The sequence below is a fragment of the Eptatretus burgeri genome, chromosome 13 (assembly GCF_056783735.1).
Source record: "Eptatretus burgeri isolate ZD-2024b chromosome 13, Ebu_testis_v1, whole genome shotgun sequence".
Lineage (NCBI taxonomy): Eukaryota > Metazoa > Chordata > Myxini > Myxiniformes > Myxinidae > Eptatretus > Eptatretus burgeri.
In genome coordinates, this window is record NC_140973.1 from 42187250 (window position 1) to 42212212 (window position 24963).

The following is a 24963-nucleotide window of genomic DNA, read 5'->3' on the forward strand; positions in this document are numbered from 1 at the left end:
AAGTTTTTGGCGTATTCATAACGAGTTGGATGTATGCATAACTTATTAGTAACGTACACAGAACGTTTCGATAACTTATAGATAACTTATACCAACGAATGCTTAGCGTGTTGTCGGCGTTCACAACGTATGCCCAACGATAGTCTAACATATGCATAGCAAGCGGCAGCGTATCGCCGACGATCACGTGGCATAGTCTATTAAAAGGCTGCCGCTCAACGATTCAAATCATAACCGCACTAGACATCGAAGTGTCAAGGCCCTGTCACACCTTGACGTTTTAGCCAGCATATGCCGACGTACGAAAAATTTGCCGAATACGCTGGCACACGTCGAATACGTTATGGGTAAGTTTTGTATACGTTAAGAGCACGCTGAAGCATGCTGCCATATGTCGTAGTATGCCGAGCTCATCAACAAATTTTAACATGCTCAAAAATTTTCGACGTATGCCAGCGTATGACTCACACGTTCCGCATACGCTGGCCATAAGTTGTAGGCACGTTACACGATCGTTGACACACGTTACTTGTAAGTTACTCATAAGTCGAAACACGTCGAGGTAATGTTTAGTGTACCTGAAACTTATTTCTAACCTATGAGTAACATGCTTTGAACCTATGTGTAACGTATCTCTAATGAATATTGATGTATGTAGACGTATTTGATGTCTTCCGGACGACCACAGAACTTACTGAACGCGTTTCTAACTTACAGCTACCGTATAATGGCGTATTGGCAGCGTTTAGGGGAATTGGTATATAAAAATGGGCTTTACAGGAGGAACCCGTCAGTGTTCCAGACTCCATGTTTTTTTTTTTTTTCTTCGGCATGATGGTGATGTTGACACTTCGATTTCTAGTGCAGTTATGATTTAAATCGTTGAGCGGCAGCGATTTAAATCATTGAGCGGCAGCCTATGAATAGCCTACGCCACGTGATCGTCGATGATACGCTGCCGCACGCTATGCATACGTTAGACTATCATTGGGCATACGTTGTGAACGCCGACAACACGCTAAGCATTCGTTGGTATAAGTTATCTATAAGTTATCTAACGTTCTTATAGGTAACGTTATCTATAAGATAAGTCTTATCGATAAGTTATCTCTAAGTTATCGAACATTCTTATAGATAACTTATAGACAATGTTCTATGTACATTACTAATACATTATACATTTGTCCAACTCGTTATGAATACGCCAAAAACTTAAAAAAAAACATCAATAGTTCAGCGTAGAAAAACATAAAAAAAAGGCCGAAGAAAACGTCGAAGAATGCTGCAAAGAAGTCTCCTGGCCGTGGCCGTGAACGCGGACGCAAGGAGGATCGATCATCACCCACACCCTCCCCATCACACTCACCTACTACTACTGACATGGACCTACTACTAATAACATGCTCACCTACTACTACTACTACTACTACTACTACTACTACTACTACTACTACTACTGATACTACTGACATGGACATGTACTCACCATGGAGTCTGAAACACTGACGGGTTCCTCCTGTGAATCCCATTTTTATATACCAATTCCCCTAATCGCTGCCAATACGCCATTGTACGGTAGCTGTAAGTTAGAAACATGTTCAGCAAGTTCTGTGGTCTCTGGAAGACGTTAATCAAATACTTCTACATACGTCAGTATGCGTTGGAGATACGTTACACATAGGTTCAAAGCATGTTACTCATAGGTTAGAAATAAGTTTCGGGTACGCTAAACATTACCTCGACGTGTTTCGACTTATGAGTAACTTACAAGTAATGTGTGTCGACGTGTGTCAACGATCGCATAACTTGCTGACAACTAATGGCCAGTGTATGCGGAACGTGTGAGTCATATGCTGGCATACACCAAAAAATTTTGAGCATGCTTAAAATTTGTCGACGAGCTCGGTGTACTACGACGTATGCCAGTGTGCTTCAGCGTGCTCTTAACGTATACAAAACTTACCCATAACGTATTCGACCTGTGCTAGCGTTTTAGACAAATTTTTCATACGTCGGCATATGCTGGCTAAATCATCAAGGTGTGACAGCCCCTTTCCCTGAGAGCTTTCTACCTTGTGCATTAGAGGTAAAACTTCCTCAAAATTCACAAGAAGGTTGTCAAGGCAGATGTGCTGAATGAAAGACTGGCCAACCTCCTTCCATCTAAATGCAAAATAATAACATCCATAATTGCAAAATACATAAAAGTTATTCCACCTGTCCATTACAAATAACCACTGAAACCATTATTATCAATGTTCTTAATGCTGTAAATTCCATTTTTGCAGCATTGAGCAACATTTCTTTCCATTTTTGAAAAAAGCAAATGGATGGAGACTTTGGGGGGGAGGAGGGGGTGGGGGTGGGACAGGGAGCATGGCTCTGTCATTGATGCAATGTCTCATGTAGGTTGGAGCAGGATTTTGTGACTTGATCAGAGTACCAGAGACAGCTTGAACACTATTCACAAAGGAGACCAAAGGATCGTTTCAACATTCACCAACAATTTCTAATAAATGTGATGTCCTGCTTAACATCCTTCCGAGGGATTACAAACACATTGATTCCTGGTCCTCGATGTGAAACACCATGACGACAGTTTATAGACGGGACGAGATTCAAACTCGGGTTATTTTCGCAGAGAGATGAATGTGCATTTGGGTGACCCTTATTTTGGAAGTTTAGATTATAAACGCACTCACCCCCTCATTTTGTTCCAACATACAAAGAAATAATTCACACCAAAATTTATCCATATTGATTAACCTTTTGGGCTTGTTCAGTGAAGTTGAAGATTTACCTTGTGGCTCGCATTATATCTGCATACTATGAATATGGTAAACCTTCTTCGGTGACATCGTTTCTCGTGGAATGGAATTTACAACACTTGAAACCCAGGATCATGCAAGATGGATGGCCAAGGCATTAAATGCCCTGAAGATCTGGATGTTTAAGAAACAGTTTACGCTTAAAGAGGACTCCATGACATCCGCATCTTTGGTGTTCAAGTCTACCTTAGGGCTTGTTTCATTGGTGCTCATACCATTTGTGCTCCTCGCAATGACTGTAAGTAAATTCTTACAACATCTTGTTGCATGACTGTGTGTGTGTGTGTGTGTGTGTGTGTGTGTGTGTGTGTGTGTGTGTGTGTGTGTGTGTGTGTGTGTCCAGGTCATAACGTTTTTACCATTTGAGCTTTTGTCATCAAATTTTCAACAAAGCTTTATTATGAGATTATGGAGAACACTCATTAATAATTTGCTCAAAAGGTCAAATCCCAACGTCACATAAAATTGTGACTTTTCTTCCAATTGACCTGAAATTTAAAGAATTTGCATATTGGGTCACTGAATTAGGTCAGCAATCAAAGGCTGGAATCCAATTGTTTTTTTTAATTATCAAAGGTCAAAGGTCAAGGTTGCATAAATTCATCAATTTTCATTCAATTGACTTGAAATTTGAAAAGAGTTTGCACATTGGGTTACAAAATTGGTTCACCAATAAAACGTGACAAGCAGATTGTTTTGAGGTCAAAAGGTCAAGGTCACAAATGTGTCAATTTCCATCTGATTGACTTGAGATTTGAGCAGGTTTTGCATTTTGGGTCAATGAAGCCTATTGCTTTTGATGTCAAAATGTTACAATGTCAAAGTCGCCTAAAATCGTCAATTTTTTGTATTTTGTATTTTTTTTGCTGTTTTTGTCATGTTTCGCAAGTGGAAAAATAAGTCTGGATAAAAAGCAGACACGGACAGGCTTTGCATTTTCAGATACTTTCTCGTTAAGTCTGAGAAGGTGATTTCTGCTTCTAAATTTGCTGGATATCTATGGCATCTCAATGAGGAGCTCATTGGTTTTGAATCTTTTGATTCAGCTGTATCTAGAGTCAAAATGAGAAATGGCAAAGGCACAAAATTAAAAGAAAGGCATGGATAAACCTCAAAAGTACATCCATCTGATTATCAGGGAGTCTGAGTTCATGTCAATTGAAGATTTTGTCATGAACAACACAATGGACTAATTCAGGTGCCTCAAAATTCCAACTGGTTTTATGGATTCTGATCTTGAGTCATGGGAGCTCAGAGAGGATCACAGGGAGACACTATAGACATTTGAACACTTGAAGGTGGTAAATGAAAATACTGAAATGTGCGTGGTCCTCATTGAGGAGTATAACATGCCATCATAACAAAGAAAGAAGAACAGAAACAATTCCTTCTTCAAGTAGTGCAGGACCATAAAAGCCACTTCCCCAAAAGCAAAAAGGAAACAATATCAATGCAAAAGTGACCAACCATGCCAAGCCATGGCACCAGGCCACTGCAGTCCAGAACGTCCGCCTTCAAATATGGTCGAAAATGGATGAAATTTAACATGCCATTTTTATTTGTACATTGGAATAAAATTATAGTGACAGCTTTAGAAATATTAAACTTAAATTTTACCTGCCAATAAGGACTACGCTACGGTGCATACCTCTATCTGGTTATCCTGCCAGCCGAGTGTTTGCTTCAGACACGGGAGCACAACTCTGCTTGCAAAAAGCTTTCTGCCATAAGTTTCCAGGATTTGCTTTGCAATTTTCTGGCTGAATATTTTTTTTTTTCTAAATGTACCCAAACACTGATGACATTCTTCATCATTCTTTATCTTCACCAGCTGGCATCACGAAAGGCAGCATCATTTTAACCAACCAATGTTGTACCTGAACGACTTTTATACCTCCTTGGAAAACTCAGTAATGCATTGCAGATGATTCCGTTCTGCACTAAGAGGTCCTCACACAGCATATGAAAGAAAAGGAGATGGATATAATATATCAGGTAGTACCTCTCCTATATCAAATGATATAATAGAACAGACATTATCAGGTCAAGACTTCTTTTCATTTAAAAAAAACAGCAATTGAAGGCTCAGAGAGGAACTTATACATAACTAGAAGGGCAGTTGGTGGAGCGCATACCTCCGCCACATAATTCCTGATCCATGAGAACATATCAGACCCAATACATTTTTGAAATATCATGCCATGTATCGTTTTTGGCCCGATCTCTCAATGGTGAAGAATTACCTTGTAATTAATAATTATCATATCCAGATCCGGATTCGGATCTTCACCAAAATCAAATCAAGTCATCGCGGCCACACACACAACCTGTCCACCAAGTGTCATTCAAATTTGTCCCCAACTTTTTGAGACATGGTGAAGAATCACTGAAAAATTTGAGTAGTCGGATCTGGAGCTGGGTCTTCACCAAAATCTAATCAGTTCATCCTTGTCACACACCCAACTTGTCCACCAAATTTCATTTGGATCCGTCCACAACTTTTTGAAATATTCTGCACACAGACAGAGTGACAACTTGGTAAAACAGCACATACCTCTGCCAGGTGGAACAGTTCACGTTATGTATCCCACTGATGGACTGGATCCGAACCAAAATCAAATCCGATTGTTCTTGTCACCTATCCAACTCATCCATCTTGTTTTGTCATGACTCGTCCACAAGTTTTTGAGATATAGTGATAAATTTAGTTTTTGGCTTTATCAATTCCAGAAATTAGGTCTGTGTTGACCTTTTGACCTTAAAATGAATTGGTAGTTGAATTCAGCGACCTGACATGAAAATGCTCGTCAAATTTCAAGGCAATCGGATGAAATTTGAGGATTTTAGAAAATTTGGCCCAAATTGGCCTATGTTGACCTTTTGGCATATGTTTACCTCAAAATTCATAGGTATTTGAATTCAGTGACCTGATATGGAAATACTCTTCAAATTTCAAGTTCATTGGATTAAAATTGAGGATTTCAGAAATTTGGCCTATGTTGACCTTTTGGCCTATGTTTACCTCAAAATTAATAGGTGGTTGAATTTGGTGACCTGATATGAAAATGGTCTTCAAATTTCAAGTCGTCAATCGGATGAAAATTGACAATTTTAGAAACAATTAAAAAATTTGGCCTATTTTGGGTTGACCTTATTGCCTATGCTGATCTTTTGACCTATAATAACCTCAAAAGTAATAGGTGGGTGAATTTACTGACCTGATATGCAAATTCTGTTCAAATTTCAAGTCAATCGGATGAAATTTAAGGATTTTTGAAAATTTGGCTAAAATTGGCCTATGTAGACCTTTTCCGTCGACCGAATTTTATGAAACTTCAATGCCGGACCATCGCAGGGTCGGTGACATTAATCTCTGAAAATTTCAGAACGATCGGTTGAGCAGGTTGCTGGAGACGAGCAGACAGACAAACAAACACACAAACACAAAGGCACAAGCACACAAATACACAAACAAACACAAACAAATGGAGGTGATCAACATACTTGTCAATTTTTTTTTTTGCCAATAACAAGGAGACGCCGTGCAGAGCCTGACACTTACAAAATCCATAAAACAAATTTGACCTCAAAAATAATTGGTGGTTGAATCCAATGACCAAATATGCAAATCCTCTTAATTTCAAGTGAATTGGATGAAAATTGACAACTTTAGAAACTGGGCATATGTTGATCTTTTGGCCGATGTGGACCTCCACAATAATTGGTGGTTGAATTCAGTGACGTGAAATATAAATCCTCTTCAAATTTCAAGTCAATCGGATGAAAATTGAGGATTTTAGAAATACCACTTTAGTTGTTGACCTTTTGCCGATGTTGACCTTTTGACCTTTTGACCTCAAAAACAATAGGCTTCTTCCTTATGACAAACTCTACCATGTGGTGAAGTTTTGTGAAGATCGTTTTAAAATTGTGACCTGTAGGCGACAAACAGACAAACAGACATACAGACAAGTAGACAAACAGACAGAATAACAAAATCAACTGACCAATATATTTGTAAAATGTTCGGTTTTTCAAGTTACAAACAGACAAACAGAGGATAAAAAATATCAGGGTGAAAAAATAACCTCTTTCACCTTTGGTGGCAGAGGTAATTATGGTTCCCAAAGGAAGGCATTAAGTGTTTTGTCTTTGGGTCCATGGTGTCTTGCTTTTTGAAGAACAAGCCCAAACATTTTCATTGTGCTTATCTGCGATTTGAACCCCTGACCTGTCAGACCCAAAGCAAAAATCACACCCCCATACCACCAAGCCACATCAATCAGCATGCTGCATTACTGTGCTGTAAATGTAATGTTTGTTTGAACATGAATGTTCACTTTTTTATCATCCACATTTGCAATCTGTTTCAGATCTATTCCAATGACGTTTCCCATTTGACGATGACCTCCAGGAAAAAAGAAGAAGTTTATTTTCACTTTTGGGTGCTGTTTCATTGGAATATAAAAACTTTGTTTTCATTACGAGGCAGAATTTGAAATGCGACCAATTGGCTAATATTACGAATTGGGTATACCGGGAACCATTGGCGATCTCCGATCACAGCCCTCTAGTTATACACCAAGTGGAAAATTATGAGACATCGGTGTACTTTTGAATGACTTCCAAGAACATCAGAAGGTAATTGCAAAATCAACACAGAATGTGTATGGGACTTGAACCTGTGATCAGTCTCATTTGCAAAGTGCTCAGATGGGAACACCAAACATTCAAAAATGCAGTCACAAAAAAAAGGCTGCTAAGCTACAAGCCCCGTAATACAAGTGTTATCCAATTAATGATAGAGATAAAAGGTGGGAACAAAAGATGAGAATTGCATTTTATACTGCAGGCAACCATGCGGGACCAACGTGATAGGTTTTCCCTCTCTCTGACCAATGCTGCATTTTATGAACAAGGGGAGCATTCAATTTGTAAAGTGATAGCGGAATGATCTCGTTCTTGTAATTGAATATTATCACGAATTAAGTTTCATTCTCAGGCGTAATTTTATATCGCAGCTGGACAGGTTAGATTGCATTTTCCCACGCTGATCCTACCCAAGGAATTTCATTTAGCACTGACCCTGACGAGCACCGCAGAGGATGGATGACAAAGCCGCATCCCGCATGCACGTAACCCTACTCGATAAGAGTTAATTCAGAAAACTAAAAGCTTTAAAACTGGACTCATTCATATCATTTTCCTTTACTCTATCATCATATTTATAAATTGATTTATCTCCCTTGTAACACATGCAAATTCAGATTGCAGAAAGCTGAAGTGAGAGTCAGTTTTTGGTCCCAGGGGCGCAAACGTGTAGTGCGAGAATGTAAGCACATTGCTAATTGAAATTATGGTTAATCTCAATTTTCCACCATACCTCTGCAATTCGACGAAGATATGTTAGTGAAAGGAATTTTGGATCTTCTTGTAGCTCACTGATGGAAGTGACAGTGTGTGCATAATCAATGTTGTTGCCATTAGCATGCCTTTAAAATAGGCTCAGATTACTTGCATTCAATTTCTCCCATTTCATAGCCCTTGTAATTTGCATTATTACGGATCGAGCCAATTAGACTGCCTCGCCAGGATGTGACAGAATGCCCTTTGTAATGGCTTCGATCATCATTGGCACTAACGGTGCAATAAAATTGCGTGCCACTCATTGTGCAACGCGCAAATAAGTCTCCAAGCTGTATTTTCAGGCACTTGGCATGGATTTCTTGACAATGTGCTTGTCTTGCAAACAAGGATGAATATGTGGTCGGCTTAAGATATCTCGCTTTCTGGGAATTTCAACAAACTTCCTGAACAATAAGATAAGGGGATTAATCTCACTACGACAGCTGTGTCAAGAATTACTTTTATTACGGGAAGTAATCTTCAATAATAGAGTCACATTCAATGGTTAGTATAAGGAATCGTGACAGGATAGACAAATGGTTACACACATAAAAAGAAGAGAAAATCAATCTGAAATTTCATCCTTGGGTTGGTAGCCTTGAAGGCTTTTAGTATTATGGTCTCGGTCCTCCCACCCTATCACTTCACAACCCTCCCCATGCCTGCCACTACATGTTACAAATGTTCTACCATAAACATTTACCTTATTGCCACCCCTGTCCCCTTTAAATTTAAACTTAATGCTCATCTACATTTCATTTCCCCCCTTTCCTCTTACCTGGGGAACCATCTTCTCAAGTCTGTTGTCTCAATTTCTTCTTTCTCGGCCTTCAAATGTCTATTGCCCACCACTCCTTCATAGTTATTCCAATTTCTACCTTTGAGCTTCACTATACCCACTGAGACCCCTCACCATTTTACCTGTCTATGACTCCTCTCCTCATGCTATGTACATTTGTATGTTCTGGTTTTCCCTCTGCCCGACTGTCTGTTGACCCTTTGCTTCCTCCATGAACCTCAACACCCGTATTAATTTTTTTTTTTAATTGTAAAAGATAACTCCCACTGGCCCTCACCTCTGACCAATCCTGAGTTGCAGTATCAAGTCTGTAGTTGCAGTATTTAGTCTGTATTAGTCTGGTGGAAATAAAATATCTAGATTATGGCATTCCACCTTCTTTCTGCATTGTGTTAAATTTGGCCACTTCTGGATAGCAGCTTGCCTCGGAATGGTTCATTATGATCCAAAAATTATTCACAAGGACATGTTCACACACTGAGTTTTACCACTGTGGGAATAATAGGTCAGAGGTTGCATTTGTACCTTGGTTTGAATTTCCTAGCTTGGGTTTGATGCCAGATGTAATGGAAACAGACAAACTGTTGGCCTAGTCCTCTACAGGCAAAGAATTGCATAGCAAAGTCCACTTATCATCATTTTGGTAGGTGCTAAAGCAGGCTTTCTGGTTGCTTTGCACTTTTATAAATTAAAGCTCCAGTGGTGTCATTTGAAAATTGCAAGTCGATGATTCAGGACTCTGGCCAAATATCAATTTCCTTATTTGGACCTCTGTCAGAAATTTAACAGGAAACCAATGAGCACATATTCTTTGCTTCGTGAAAAGAAAAAAAAGAGTAGAAGATCCGTGGAAGGTACTGTCCGATTCCTTGATAAGTTATGTGCTGCCCTGGACATCTTATATATTATTTCCGAGTTTGTGGCTTCGTGTCGCGCTATCTTCGACTTTGTTCTGCGCTCGAGTAACATGATATTTGGCTTACATTATCTCAAAGACCATATGAGGTGCATGGTACAAAAAAAAAGTAAATAAAATGGTTCTGAAACAGTGAAATCGTGCCAAAAACGGTTACTGCATTTGGCTTTGTGTCCTTTGGTCTTACGTAACCTAGATATAAAAATCGACTGATTGTTAGGAATCTCCACACCCATGTTCTAGATGCCGAGATCCTAACCGGGGCAAACAAAGGTGACTATGTGTTGATAGCATGAATCAAACTGCCCCATCAGATGTGAACTTGCCATTCATTCTTGAAAGAACACAGTTTCCAGTAAGAGTCAGCTACTGCATGACTATAAACAAAGTGCAAGGCCAAACCTTTGATAAAGTTGGGTTATATCTTCCACAACCGGTGTTCAGCCACGGTCAGCTATATGTTGCCTTCTCACGATCACGTCGGTTCTCGGACATTACGGTGCAAATTATGCCAACTACAAAACAAGGGTTCCACAATGACAACGCTATAACCCAAAACATTGTGTATCAAGAAGTACTTTGAGCATTGTATTCCACTTACTGCATTAAAGTAAAATTACTACTGATACTCTGCATCAGTTCCTTTCTCAAACACACCCACCCCAACATGTCGCACAGAGCGCGGGTTATGGTAGTTTTGTAATTAATATTGACACAGACACAGGCTTATGAAAATGAAACAAAGTATTATACAAAGTACATTCAGAAAAAGGTAATTCTTATTTATGCTTCAGTCACATTTGGCTCGGCGGCCGTAGGGTCTAAAAAAAATATACGGCCACTAGCAATTATAGGGCGGTCGCAGTATTTCCACGGTCACACAATGTAGCAGTCACATATGTTTTTATTTTTCGGGGAGCCGCACGGGGTATTTAGAAATTGTGGAGACCGAAAACGTGGGGGTGCCGTACAGTCTTTGATTTGATGTCGCACGGTGGCCTTAGGGCGTCCCTGCGGCGGCCATATAATTTTCAAGGCAGACGCAAGGTAGCCTCAAGGTGCCCGCAAGGCGACCGCAGGGGGGCCCTAAGGCGAACGTGCAGGCAGACGTACGGTAACGAGTGGGTATGTATACCAGTTCTTTTTCATATGTATATCATATCTCATATCTGTCATATAGATTGTGGGCCAGGTTATATACAGATGTGCTGTATAATATGATAATATTATATATGTGCTGTATAAACTGTATAATATGCTGCAATAATGTAAAATATGAAATGTGATGATGTGTGTGGCAAACACCTATACTCCGATCTCTAGCGGTAGCGCACGGTGGACGCACGGTCGACACAGATTGCCATGGAGGCCGTACGTAGGACGCACGGCGGGCGTAGGGGAACCGTGCATCGACCCTGCGTTGCCCGCAGGTAGTCACACAGACCGCAAGGCCACCGTACGGTGAACACAGGGACGCCTTAGGACTACCTTACGGCGACCGTGGAAATAGTGCGGCTGCCGTAATTTTTTGGGGGTTGGCAAAATTCATTTTTCATTGATAAGAGCCTACGGCAGCCGTACGAATAACGCAAGCCCACCATACGCCCTACGTACGGTCGACGGGGAACACATGTATGTCATGGCTACTGCTTGTCGAATTGCTACGGCCAACCTAGAAATAAAAAAGTTATAACTCCGCGCTTTAATTCCACGGAGACCCCTACGGCCTGTAAAAGATAGCCATACGGCGTAGCGCCACCCTGAGGCCACCTCAGAAACTCTGCGGCCGCCGCACGTTTGTCAATTCAGGGGGCCGCCGTATGCTAGCGGTCGTATCCTACGGCCGCAGTATCCTAGCTGTAGAGCAAATGTGACTCATGCTTTAGTCTGCATCTTGTTTTACGCAGTGCAGGAAACCCTCCATTATCGCGGGTCCTACTATCGTGGGTTTCTACCAATCGCGGGCAACCAATTGTCTTCCTATCCCGTTATCACGGGATTTCATTTCGACGAATCGCGATTTTTTGAGCTGAGATGAGTCATCGTTTGTGTCCAGTGCATGAACGATTACCTTCCATTACGAGCCTTGTGGTGTTTCTCGCGCACCCTTTTTAATGAGCCCAAATGTGAAGCGATGGACAAAGTTAGTTGTGCCAAAAGGTAGAGAAAGGTTATGATGTTGGGCGAAAAGATCGAGATGTTACATCGTTTGGATCGAGGAGAAAATGCGGCATCTGTGCGGGCCACCATTACGGGGTCAATGATGCACCATTACGTAATATGTTTACCATCACCAACCTCGCTGTGTTGTAATAAATTTAAAAGGTAAGAGTGTTGCATTTTTGTTTAATTTACACTGTATTTATAATATTTACCTGTTTGATTCAATGTTAATCTTCTTCTTCTTCTTCTTCTTCTTCTTCTTCTTCTTCTTTCGGTTAGGGGTTCTGTTAGGGGTCGCCACAGCGGATCATCCGTATGATCCGCATAGTGATTTGGCACATGTTTTACGCCGGATGCCCTTCCTGATGCAACCCTGGTCGCCTCTTACGACACAGGGATATGGTACACCTATTTTAACCGGGGTATACACCGGCCCAGTATACTGGTACTCATTTCGCCGACCTCGGAAGGATGACAGGCTGAGTCAACCCCCTGGTGTATTAATTCAGTGGCCCAACGGGGCTTGAACTCAGGACCTTTTGGATCCCAAGCCGCTGCCCTAACCACTGCGCCAACACCAAGCTTGTTTGATTCAATGTTAATATGCTATGCTATATGTATGTATATATATATATATATATATATATGTATATATATATATATATATGTATATATATATATATATATGTGTATATATATATATATATGTATGTATGTATGTATGTATATATATATACATATATATATATATATATATACATATATATATATATACATATATATATATATATATATACATATATATATACATATATATATATATATACATATATATATATATATACATATATACACATATTTACCTGTTTATTTCAATAGTAATGTGCTTATTTATGGCTATCTTCAATCTTCCTTGATATCTTCTCGAAGTCCAGGAACTAAACCCCCGCTTTTCCATTGGCCCTTTATTTCCATAATCACAGTTTCAACAATCGCGGCATTTTCTAGGAACCTAACCCCCACGATATTGGAGGGATTCCTGTACTATAACACAACACCGTATTCATGCCTACAAGCTTCGGAGGAGGACAAGTGGGAGGCAAATGGCATTTGGGTTGGCATTCTTTCTATCCTTTGCAAAGGGAAATGAGAAAATCAAACACGCATATACACACGACATGTGAAATCCTCTCAAACAGTTCAGTTTTTTTTTCTTACCTCCACCACCAAAGGTGGATGGAGGTTGTGTTTTCACCGAGGTTTGTCTGCCTGGCTGTGAGCAAGATATCTCTTAGAATATCTTAGAAGGATATATAGAATATTTCAAAACGTTGTGGACGGATTATGACAAAACTAGATGGATGAATTGTGTAGGTGAGAAGAACAAGCTGATTGGATTTTGGTTCAGGTCTGGATCCAGATCTGGCTGATCAGTGGGAAGAAAACGTAAACTGTTGAGCCTGGTGGAGGTATGCACTCTACCGAGTGTCGTGCTAGTATATATGGTGTATTAAGTTGTGCACTTTAAAAAAAAAATAAAAAAATAAACAAAAATAAAAAGTGTCTCCAGGGATAGCATTGTCTCCCTGAGTTGTCAGGAATCTGGAGATGACAGGTTTGATGGGCCTACTGATGTTCTTCTGTGTCTGGGTTTCCTTGTGCATGTCTCTCTGTTATATAAAACTATGACAAAGGAAAATCAATAATAATCATTGCAAACCAATGGTATGGAAACATCTGTTTCTGTTGATTTAAAGATTTAAATGATTTAACAGTCAGAGTGGACAAGAAATAGGCACTTTTTCGAAGTAAATAAATTTCAACAAATGGTCGATAATTTTCTTGTCTAGCGGGTTTCACCGTAATGACATTGACAATTAATCGATGCCATCTACATAAACAACTAGAGGGGGAGCACTCGGGAGAGTGCAAAACCTCCGCCGCCAATACTGCTGGGTCACTCAAGTGAACCTTATATCTTATTCATTAAATATGATGTCAACAGTGCTGACAGAGTTTATATAGTTCTTTTCTCCATTTTTTTTGGGGGGGGGGAGGGGGGTTGGAAATCACTTAAAACATGTAGAAATGCAAAAAAAAGAAATCGAAATTTTGTTGAAAAAAAAGTTGCAAAATTTTTTTTTCTCTAACAATTTTTTTTTGGGGGGGGGGGGTTGGTTGGAAATCACTTAAAACATGTAGAAATGCAAAAAAAAAATTTTTTCTCTAACAATTGTTTTTTGGGGGGTGAAAATCACTTAAAACATGTAGAAATGCAAAAAAAAAAAAATTTTTCTCTAACAATTTTTTCTTTTTTAGGGGGGGACCAAGTCCAAAATCTAATGGCGTGATCCTTGGACTATACCTAACCCCTCCACCAAGTTTCGTCGAAATCCTAATCACTTAAAACATGTAGAAATGCAAAAAAAAGAAATCGAAATTTTGTTGAAAAAAAAGTTGCAAAATTTTTTTTTTCTCTAACAATTTTTTTTTGGGGGGGGGGATTGTAAATCACTTAAAACATGTAGAAATGCAAAAAAAAATTTCTCTAATAATTTTTTTTGTGGGGGGACCAAATTTTTTTTGGACCAAGTCCAAAATCTAATGGCATGATCCTTGGACCATACCTAACCCCCCCTCTCCCCACCAAGTTTCGTCGAAATCCGTCGAGGAGTTTTTCCATAATACTGTTCACAAACAAACAAACAAACAGAAAGGGGTGAAAACAGTAACCTCCGATCTTCGATGGCGGAGGTTAACAAGCACGGTGAGGCGGTGAGTCAGTCCGGGAAGCCATGAAGATTTCTGTCTATTAATCACATAGTGTTTGAATGTTAATTCCCCAAGACCCTTAAGACCCCTTAAGACCCAAAAGACCGAGGACCCCAAAGACCCAAAAGTCCGAGTGAGGTCATGCAAAGACCCAAAAGTCACCGAAGACCCCAAAAGACACTGAACACCCTGAAGACCCAATAGTCCCTAAAGACCTAGAAGACCCAAAAGTGACAAAAGACCCCAAAAGACCCAAAAGACCTTAACACTTACACCCTTTAGACAGATTAGGCAGCTTAGACCCATGACCATTTAGACCACTTGGACTTGGACCTTCTTGGAAATAAATGTCAAATAAATATAATATCACACGAATATTACAAACAAATTTGTAGAAAAGAAATGTTTGTATTATGATTTCTTTAAATCATGCCAACACAGCAAATCTGTGACATCAATCTCTTTACGCCAACACCCAAAAGCGTGGCGAGCCAATCCACACTCGTTCATAACAAAACTAATCTCTAACCTTTGACAGGTGGCCAAGTGGAAGTAAATACAGTTGTAGGCCATCGTTGTTGCAGAAATGGAGTACTTTATACGAGATAAATATTGAAGCATTGATAAAACTGCAAATATACATGAATAGTTATTACAGGGGGAAAAAAATTAATATTATAGACGAGTCGGAGAACAATTGGACAAATGTACTGCAGACAATCTGTGAAACACTTGTGCAGAGCTTCAGAGTAGTGAGGTCATGCAATCAGTAACCTTAGATAAGTACATGTTTTCCGAATTGAAGGCTCGTCCGGGATGCGATGCAATCAGCGTTGGGGAGATGATTCCACGCATTGCAATGGCCTGCGGAGCTTGATAGGCTCGCAATAGGAACATATAAAGAGCAGACTCATGTGATGGACCGGTGGGTCTGTTCCGACCTCTGGCGTCTTGATGCACGAAAGTTTGAGTCGACAATCGCATCGCCATTTTTTTCTGCATTCGCCAAGTACCGCACATTTTCCCACAGTTTCCATTTACATCTTTTCCCCATTGTGCTTCACCACTTCACAAAAGCTTGATCGTTTTGCACATCCCTTGCGGTATTCTATGGTTCACTCTGTACTCGCCATGCTTCTCTCTTGAACACAAGGCACGCCGCACAGCGCGCTGTGCTGTTGCCATGGCAACCGTACCCCGCCAAATTGACGAACCGCTTTCGTGCGCACGCGCAGCCTCTCATTTGCATGGAAATGAAGGTAATTTGGGTGGGAAGCAGCCAAGGCGGACGCATGGTGCCCTGGATCTTTGGCCGTAATCGCTTTGCTAGGCAGCACCCATCCAGCACAGTACAAGTTCACATGCTCTCGCACGAGGTGAGCCGCCAGACGTGTTTCACAATGACCATGTCCGATGGAATTCCATGGTATGTTGTTTCTGCTCGACAATGAGCCGTGTTTTTTTTCATAAATCACATTAAAACAGAGAATTGAAATGGTAGAGTAAAATTTGCACGAATTTACCAATCATTATTAGGCCATTTGGGGGAAGTCCTCATGGAGTCCAGACTTTGTGGGAACGCTGATTAAATGGAAAAGATGAAAAACAAAAGTAAAAGCAACAAAAGGACACATGAATGAAATGAACACAGGATAAATACACACACAAATGGTCAGAATGACAACTATTGACTTCATGAGTCCGGAGCATTAGTGTCCAGGCTCAGGAAACCGCCGTCAGGCAACTGGCATGTCCGGCCCCAGCTTCAAGATGTCCTGGCTACACAGGCTGACCAAGTGATATTCCAATTTCTATAATCTGGGGAATTTTTTTTAATGCAACCCATATTCATGAGGGACGTTTTGAAGTGGCAACGTATTGTGTTGTATTTACTGCAATTATATAATGTTAATATTTTTATTTACCAAAAACAATCTGCGAAATGTCTTGACTTAAAGCAATTTCTTCGTTACAGTATATTCCAAACTCGATACATTTTGATTTTTGTTACAATTGTTCACCAAAATGCTTTCCGACCATCTACATCAGAAACATACCAATATTAACATGAGTAATAATGCTGCAATAGCAACAATAACTGGGAAGGCAATGGCAAAGCAACAAGCATAAGCCGTTACAATAAACTCCTTTGGCAGCGCCAACGCTCTGTAAAGCGTACGATACATCTCACATCACAGAAACAATAATCCTCCAAATAACAATTGTAATTTATACTAATAAATGTCAGTGTGTGTGTGTGTGTGTGTGTCTTCTCCATAACTCCAAAACCATGAAACCTCACGGCCCCAAAATTTGCCTTCATATTAAGGGAACTCCAAAGGGAGTGCATGAATTAAAATTTGCTGTTTGGATTCATTTAAACGCCCCTTTTGAAGATCATTCACGGCTTGATTTAATTATCCTTTCTCAGCGCTTCATCCATGGTTAACCCTTGGGTCAGCTTCAGGGCCGGATTTAGACATGTGGTGGCCCCTGGGCAGCCTTCAGTAATGGAGGCCCACCCTACCTTGGAATACTAAAAAGGTTGTTGTTGTTCGTCTTTCGGCTGCTCCCGTGAGGGGTCGCCACAGCGGATCATCCGTTATGATCCGCATACTGATTTGGCACAGGTTTTACGCCGGATGCCCTTCTTGACGCAACCCTGGTCGCCTCTTACGACACAGGGATAAGGATTGGGTTTTGCCATGATTCCGGGCTGCCCTACACCCTCTCATAGCGTGGCCCAGCGCAGAGCTTCCATCCTCAAGCGATCCTCCAACCCAAGCCTCCGAGTAGCCGGATTACAGGCGCACGCCACTACGCCCGGTAGAATACGAAAAAGGTGACAAGACATATTTACAGTCATCCATAAAGTATAATTTTCAAGAACAAAGAATCTGAACTTCGATATAAAATAGAAAATGAGATAAGATGAATATCTTATATCTGTTCCACTAACTAGCAACTACCATTCAGGCACTCACAAATACTTTTTTCCTTACAATTTTTTTTCCATGAAATATGTGGAGGCCCCCTGGTTGTGGAGGCCCCTGGGCAACTGCCCAGCTTGCCCATGCCTAAATCCGGCCCTGGTCAGCTGGTCTTAATTCGGCATTTTTTTGGCCTGCCCAACAATGCCTTGAACAGGCGGCAATAGTTTCTTAATGACAAAGCCCTCAAAAATTTATTTTCACTTTCCTCACTCACATCATCAAATGCCTCATTTTCATACCTACCACTCAATGTATACACCGCAATGGTTATAAACGCTCGAAGAGGTCAGTGTTTGTGGCATTATTTAATTTCCGCACATGCGATAAGCTCTAAAATCTCTTAACCTGAACCTAATTTCAAAATTTAAACTGCGGAATTGAACTTAGCAGCAGTTCCGGCTGCTAAAAAAGGTGTTAATTTGCCCAATTCACACATTGTCTGATACTATGGACATCTCCGATCATCTCCGGACGGTGTTTAGTATAAACTAGCCAGCCGTTCCTTATCAACCATTGTGTTGGAGTGCTTGCTTGAGTGCTTAATAGTGGTGGGTGGAATTGATTCCAAAGTACTCAATTCCAACCATTGAATCGAAGGGAATTCAGCAGTTAAGTGGAATCGACTTTGATTCTGAGTAATTCATACTTCATTGAAAGAAGCGTTTTTTTGGGGGGAAATTTTGTTTTCATCCATTGGGAATGTTCCAGTTACACATGGCCTGGTAATGTATTAATTGAAAAGGAACACACCCCTGGGTGTCCCATTTGAAACATCACAGCAAAAGCAAGTCACTTGCAAACTAAGCATGCCCAAGGGCATGTTCCTTTTAAATGAATAGCAAGGCATTTGGAGTTGGCCGGTAAAGTGTGCCAATCGCTTTCCTGATGGACGGGTAGGCAATACATCGACTGATAAAGTTTTGACAACATGTCGTATAAAGGTTCAGAACTGCAGTTTGGAACTATTTTGGGAAAGTTATGCAAGACAATCTGAAAGTTGCATGCTCGCTTTGTTCAAAAGACATTACTCATCACTGTAATATGTCTAATATGCTATAATACGTCGAACAGACACAAAAAACATTTGAAAACCAAATACCAGAGAGAGTACCTATTAGTGATGGTTGGGAATGTGGATTCAAAGAAACCAAAGTCAGCAACAGCAACAAGTTCGTTTTCGCAATTGACGACTGAAAGCACTTTCACCCCGTTAATGCCCCATCACTCTGTTTTCCCTTCCCCTGATGCTGCCTTTTCCCCTTCGGTCATGGGCACGCACAGACGCAAACAGGTGCTCACGGACACAAATGAGTGCACAGACACAAACGGGTGCGCACAGACAAAAATGGGTGCGCATAGGCACAAACGGTGCATACAGACACAAACGGGTGTGCACAGACACAAATGGGCATGCACAGACATAAATGGGCCCAGACAGATGCAAACGGGCCCGCACAGACAAAAACGAGCCTGCACAGACACAAACAGGCCCGCGCAGACACAAACGGGCGCACAAAGACACAAGCGGGCATGCACAGACTCAAACGGGTGTGCACTGACACAAACGGGCCCGGACAAATACAAACAGGCTTGCACAGACACAAACGGGCCTGCACAGACACAAATGGGCCTGCACAAGCATGCACGTACACAATAATAGCTTCTCCCCTGCCTTTGGGAATAGGCAAGGCTCATGACATAAATATACAAAATGATACCGTCAATGTGTAATACATCACTGTTTCATAGCAAAAAAGGGTGAAAATCAAAAGCAACAAGAAAAAGAGCAATCAGAGATTGCAGACCCTCGCCAGGACTTCTTTTGAGTGGTGTATTTTTTTTGTTCTGTTTAGAGGTTTGAGGGTAAATCCAATATGGCTGCCAAACCATGTGACCTATGATATCATACGTCTCAACCATTTGTTCCTCATGGACAGGCAGTCATACGTGTGATGTTTCGCCTCAATTTGTTCAGCCAATTCAGAGTAGATTTTTAAAGGTTTTTTTATCAATATGGCTGCCGAACCACATGACCGATGATGTCGATTTTTTTTTTCTATGGACCATTTTATCCCTAGATGACCCTCAAAAATTTTCATACTGATCGGGTGTGGCGTTCTACATATGCAATCATGACGTCATAACGAGGGCCCATGGCATCACAAAAAAAATCACACTCATTCCCCATGAGGAGTACCTGCCGTCTGCCAAGTTTCAATTTTTTCCTTGGTGCGGTTTCAGAGATAGAGATCCAATTTTTTCTCATTTTTCCAATATGGCTGCCACACCACGTGACCTATGACGTCATAATTATCATGAAAACATTCCACATGAGTAGTCACACCTATGGTGGAAATTCTGTCTCAAACCAACAAACGATTGCAGAGAAAAACACGAAAGTTCTGTGCGGACAAATACAGAAAAACAAGAAAACGTCGTGCAGAGCACGATACTTGCAAAATTCATAAAACAAATTTGACCTCAATAATATTTGGTGGTTGAATTCAATGACCAAATATACAACTCCTCTTCAAATTTCAAGTCAATTGGATGAAAATTGAGGAATTTAGCAATCTCACCTATGTTGCTGACTTTTGGCCGATGTTGACCTCAAAACTAATTGATTGGTTGAAGTCAGTGACCTGAAATATAAATCCTCTTCAAATTTCAAGTCAATCGGATGAAAATTGAGGATTTTAGAAATACTGTCTTAGCTGTTGCCCTTGGTCCCATGTTGACCTTTTGACCTTTTGACCTCAAAAACAATAGGCTTCTTACTTATGACAAACTCTACCATGTGGTGAAGATTTGTGAAGATCGGTTTAAAATTGTGACCTGTCGGTGACAAACAGACAAACAAACGAACAAACAAACGGACCCAAATGCAATATCCTCTCCTTAGGCGAGGGTAATTATTTTTCCAGCAATGATGGCATTGCCATCCAAATGGTGAATACAGCTGTGACTGTGGCAAGTACAAGATGCTTCCAAATGGTTACATTGTGGACTATTATAAGAACCGGCCTTCTTTACTGTGCATTACATCTTGCAGGTTACCATAGCCTATGATTCCAAAGCTCATAGAAAATGGTGTTCTAGCCTATGAAGTTCAGTACTGGAACACCATGTTTCGACAGGCACCTTGCAGGACATTCTCACTTTGAAGTCACAAGGCCATAAGTCTGTCCGGGGCAGTGAAGCAGAGCGAAACGTAGTGAGCGATGGCAGGAGCGCATGTCCCCCATTTACGTGCACACGTTACCGACGTGTCGGCCCCACGAAATGCAATCGATTTCTCAAGCTGTCGGCGGACACGCCAGGTGCCTGGCCCATAATCTGGGAGTAATGGAGCGCGGTGTGTCGCGGTTGCTGGTTACACTCCGATATGGCGGAGAGCGATGGAAGGAAAAGTATGTAAAGACTGCTGTGGGGTGATGAGAGAACAGAGAATAAAGCTGTAGATTTTTTCAAGGGGCTTCCATTGTAAACGTAATCCAAGACAACAGCCACTACAGCAGCAAGCATATACGGATTAATTAAAAAAAACTAATTTATCATGACCAAATGTTGTTTCACCATTACTTTTTCAATTCTGCAAGCTCAGTCACCCTTAGGAAATTCGTTTTGCTCTTATGCCATACAATCTGTCTTCTCAGAGCAAGACAATGTTTATGCAAAACTTGGTTAATATATATATGAAGTGTCTTGCATGCAGCAATGAAGTTTAGGGGTTGGGGAAGGGGATGGGGAGTAAGGGGGTTATGTTATCAACACTAGAGGGGATCGCAAGGGTGGAGAGAAGATAACATGAGATGTCGATGTGCTGTCACTTTGAGAAGAGCCCTAGAGCGAAGAGTGGCATTGGAATGACATAAAGAGGCAACTCCAGAAGCAAATAAAAGGGGGACAAAGGAATGGATTGAGGTCCTTTCTTTTCATATACAGCACATGGCTGGTGGTTGCATCATTAACTTGGGGGCACGGCTGTGCTGCTGATGCAATGCCCCCTTGTAGGTTAGAACAGGAATCTGGAAGTTGCTCAGGGTGCTGGGGATAGCTCACCCACTCTTCTTGAAGTACACCATGAGATCTTTAACATCTATACCAAGTAAAGCCAGCAGATGGGCCACTCAGATTAACATCAATGTGAGGGACAGCACATAGTGATGCCCCACCCTGTCTGTGCAACACCAGGATGACAGTTTATAGTTAGCTAAAACCAGGCTCGACAGCTCAAAGGCGAGTGGTCATACCTCGACACCATCCTGCCAGGCTATAATGGTTTGAGCACATGACCAGTGTTTTGGAATGTAACAAAAGACAATGTGCATGTGAGATATTGTGTGCTGAGTGGGCAGGAGGGGTTATTGGAGGGGTTCCATGATGGGTGATTTAGGGCTATGGGAGTGGGTGGGGGAAGTATTGCCAACTGATAGCTTGTGTGGGACCATTTGTGGAAAACTCATAGCCAATGTTGCACAGAACTTTAATGGTAAGTTAATGAAACATGAACATGTTGCTGGTGGTAGCATATGAGAAATACTGTAATCCTCAGAGTGAAAAGATATCTATAAGGGGAAAACAATCTCCCATGGTGGCTGACAAGAAGAAAAAAAATATGTATTTCCAATCAAGTCAATCACCAAGAGGATTAAGATGAAGAAGAACCATTCTTTTTGCATCTTCAGATGCATAGGGTTGCCGAAGCAGTCTTTCCCTGGCTTGGGAACACAATCCTGGACAGGTTGCCACTCCGACGCAGGATACTCGAATGGCTCATTCTTTTCAGTAAGCTGGTACTCATGTGGCCATGAGTACCATTACTTAACCCTCCTGGTTGTATTTTAACGGTTCGAACAGGTGGTCAAATTCAGGACCCTAAGATCTTAAGCCAGCCACCTTAACTGGTAATTACCAGGCTTCAGTCACTTAGTTTAAAATAAAACTACTTTTTTATTTTGAACAGTCTCAACTGCTAATGCAAACATGGGGAAATTTTGACCCCCCATTCTCACCCCTTCCCCCTCCCCATCTCGTGTACTGTAGCTCCATGTATGCTCTTTTCTTTTGTTTCCCCAAAACACACACACACACACACACACACACACACACACACACACACACACACACACACACACACACACACACACACACACACACACACACACACACACACCTTTCCATTCTCTCTTATCATCTCAAACAGTTCCCTCCCCCCAGTCTCCTATCATCATCCTTCCTCTTTTTTGTTTCTCTCTATATTTAAGACTGTTGCAATTTTATTTCAAATCAACTATGTAATTAGTCAATTTGCCTGGCAAATTATATTAATCCGTTACTTGACTACTCATGCACTTGTCCAGAGATCAAACTGAAGTTCTCTCAACATGAGGTGGTTGTTGAGTAATCAGCATTATATACTCGACAGTTTATTCGTTGAAAAAAACATATTATTAGACTAATATTATTAGCCTCATGTACTTGTCCAGAGATCAAACTTAATATTTACTTTCATTGTTCAATTACATAGTGAGCCACAAAATCATCCGGACAAACAAACGCAAGGTGAGTGAAGTGGGCGATGATCTCCTTTTTGCTCGGAATGAAGGAGCAATACGAGTGGATTATATGCCAGTGAGGTTACAAACAAGAGGAAATGAGTGGGGCGAGGAACATGGATCGAGTTGGGAGGGAGGGTCAAGCGGCCGTGAAGTGTTGCATGAGAATGGGTGGGGCCCCCTTGGTTGGGTCCTACTTGGGTGCAAAATCACTCGGGGGTGAATGTCGGCAAAGGGAGTGGGTATTGGCGTGTCTGCAGTCCCCCTTCTATCACTCATCCGAGCGCATGACAGTGAGCTGGAACGCTCGTGGCAGAGATATATAGCGCTGGCCAAGCACATATTCCTGTCGGTTTGGCCAGGACTGAGGGCACGTGTCACATGCCTCTTCTCAAATAATCACCGTGGGTTCTGCCTGGTGCCGACGCATGCTGCGGGCTCTGATGCTCGGCTGTATTGGCTTTGTGATAAAACTGGGAAGCCATGGCAGCCATTAGCTCAATTCCAGTGTTCTCTTTGTGATGTAATTACTTTAGTCTGGAAGTTCAGCTAAACCACAGAGTAACCTTGCAGCTGCACTTGAAAATGAATGCTTGATTATTCAAGTTGTTTGGACCATTCCAGTTTGAAAGGACATTTCATGTATTACCAATTCCATCACCAGAAATTAGACTTTCAGTTGGTGGGAAAATGCCCTTAAAATATTTAACATTTCATGTGAAGACATAATCAGTCCCTGATCAACTCACAAGATTACTGTTGAGTTCAGTAAAAAAAACGTTTATACATTACCAAGGTTATATGTTACAAAATTTAGCATCACATGCTGATTGCCAAGGTCACTCCCAGTGGCATACAAAGCCACCTAAATACTTGACTTTCGGACTTCCTCCGCCAGCAGAACCAATGTGATAACCATCAGCGGAACCTTCTCTTCTCCTCTCCCATTGGAGGCAGGAGTGCCCCCAAGGCAGTGTCTTGGGCCCAGTCTTGTTCCTTATCCACAAAGATGATCTATCTGATGCTCTGAAAAAGCTAATTTTCATTTTTCAGGTGACTTGCACATTATGTCGTACTGGAATTAACCCATTCAAATGACAGGCAGAGAGCAGCTGCATCACTTTGCTGATCTGGAATTGATTAGATGCTGGTCTGATAATTACTTTGAACATGTCTTTTGATCCCAGAAAATCTCATCCTCATCTTATCACTGGAAGGATCATCCAACTACTCCACCAATATATTTCCATGGTCAGCTGCTAGAAGAGGCCCAGTCTCTTGAACTATTAGGACTCAACATCAGCCATGACCTCACAAAGGGACATCCACACCTCAAGGCTGGCCTCCAAAGCAATCCACAGATCGTGCATCCTCCGGTGTTCCAAGTCATTCCATGAAAAATCAGTACTATTCACAGCCCAAAACATCTTTGTTTGTGTCTTATTGTAGTACTGATCTCCCCTACAGGTTGGCAAACCAGAATTTATCTCTTCTGGAAGCTTGGATACAGGGTGGCAACAAAGTGGGG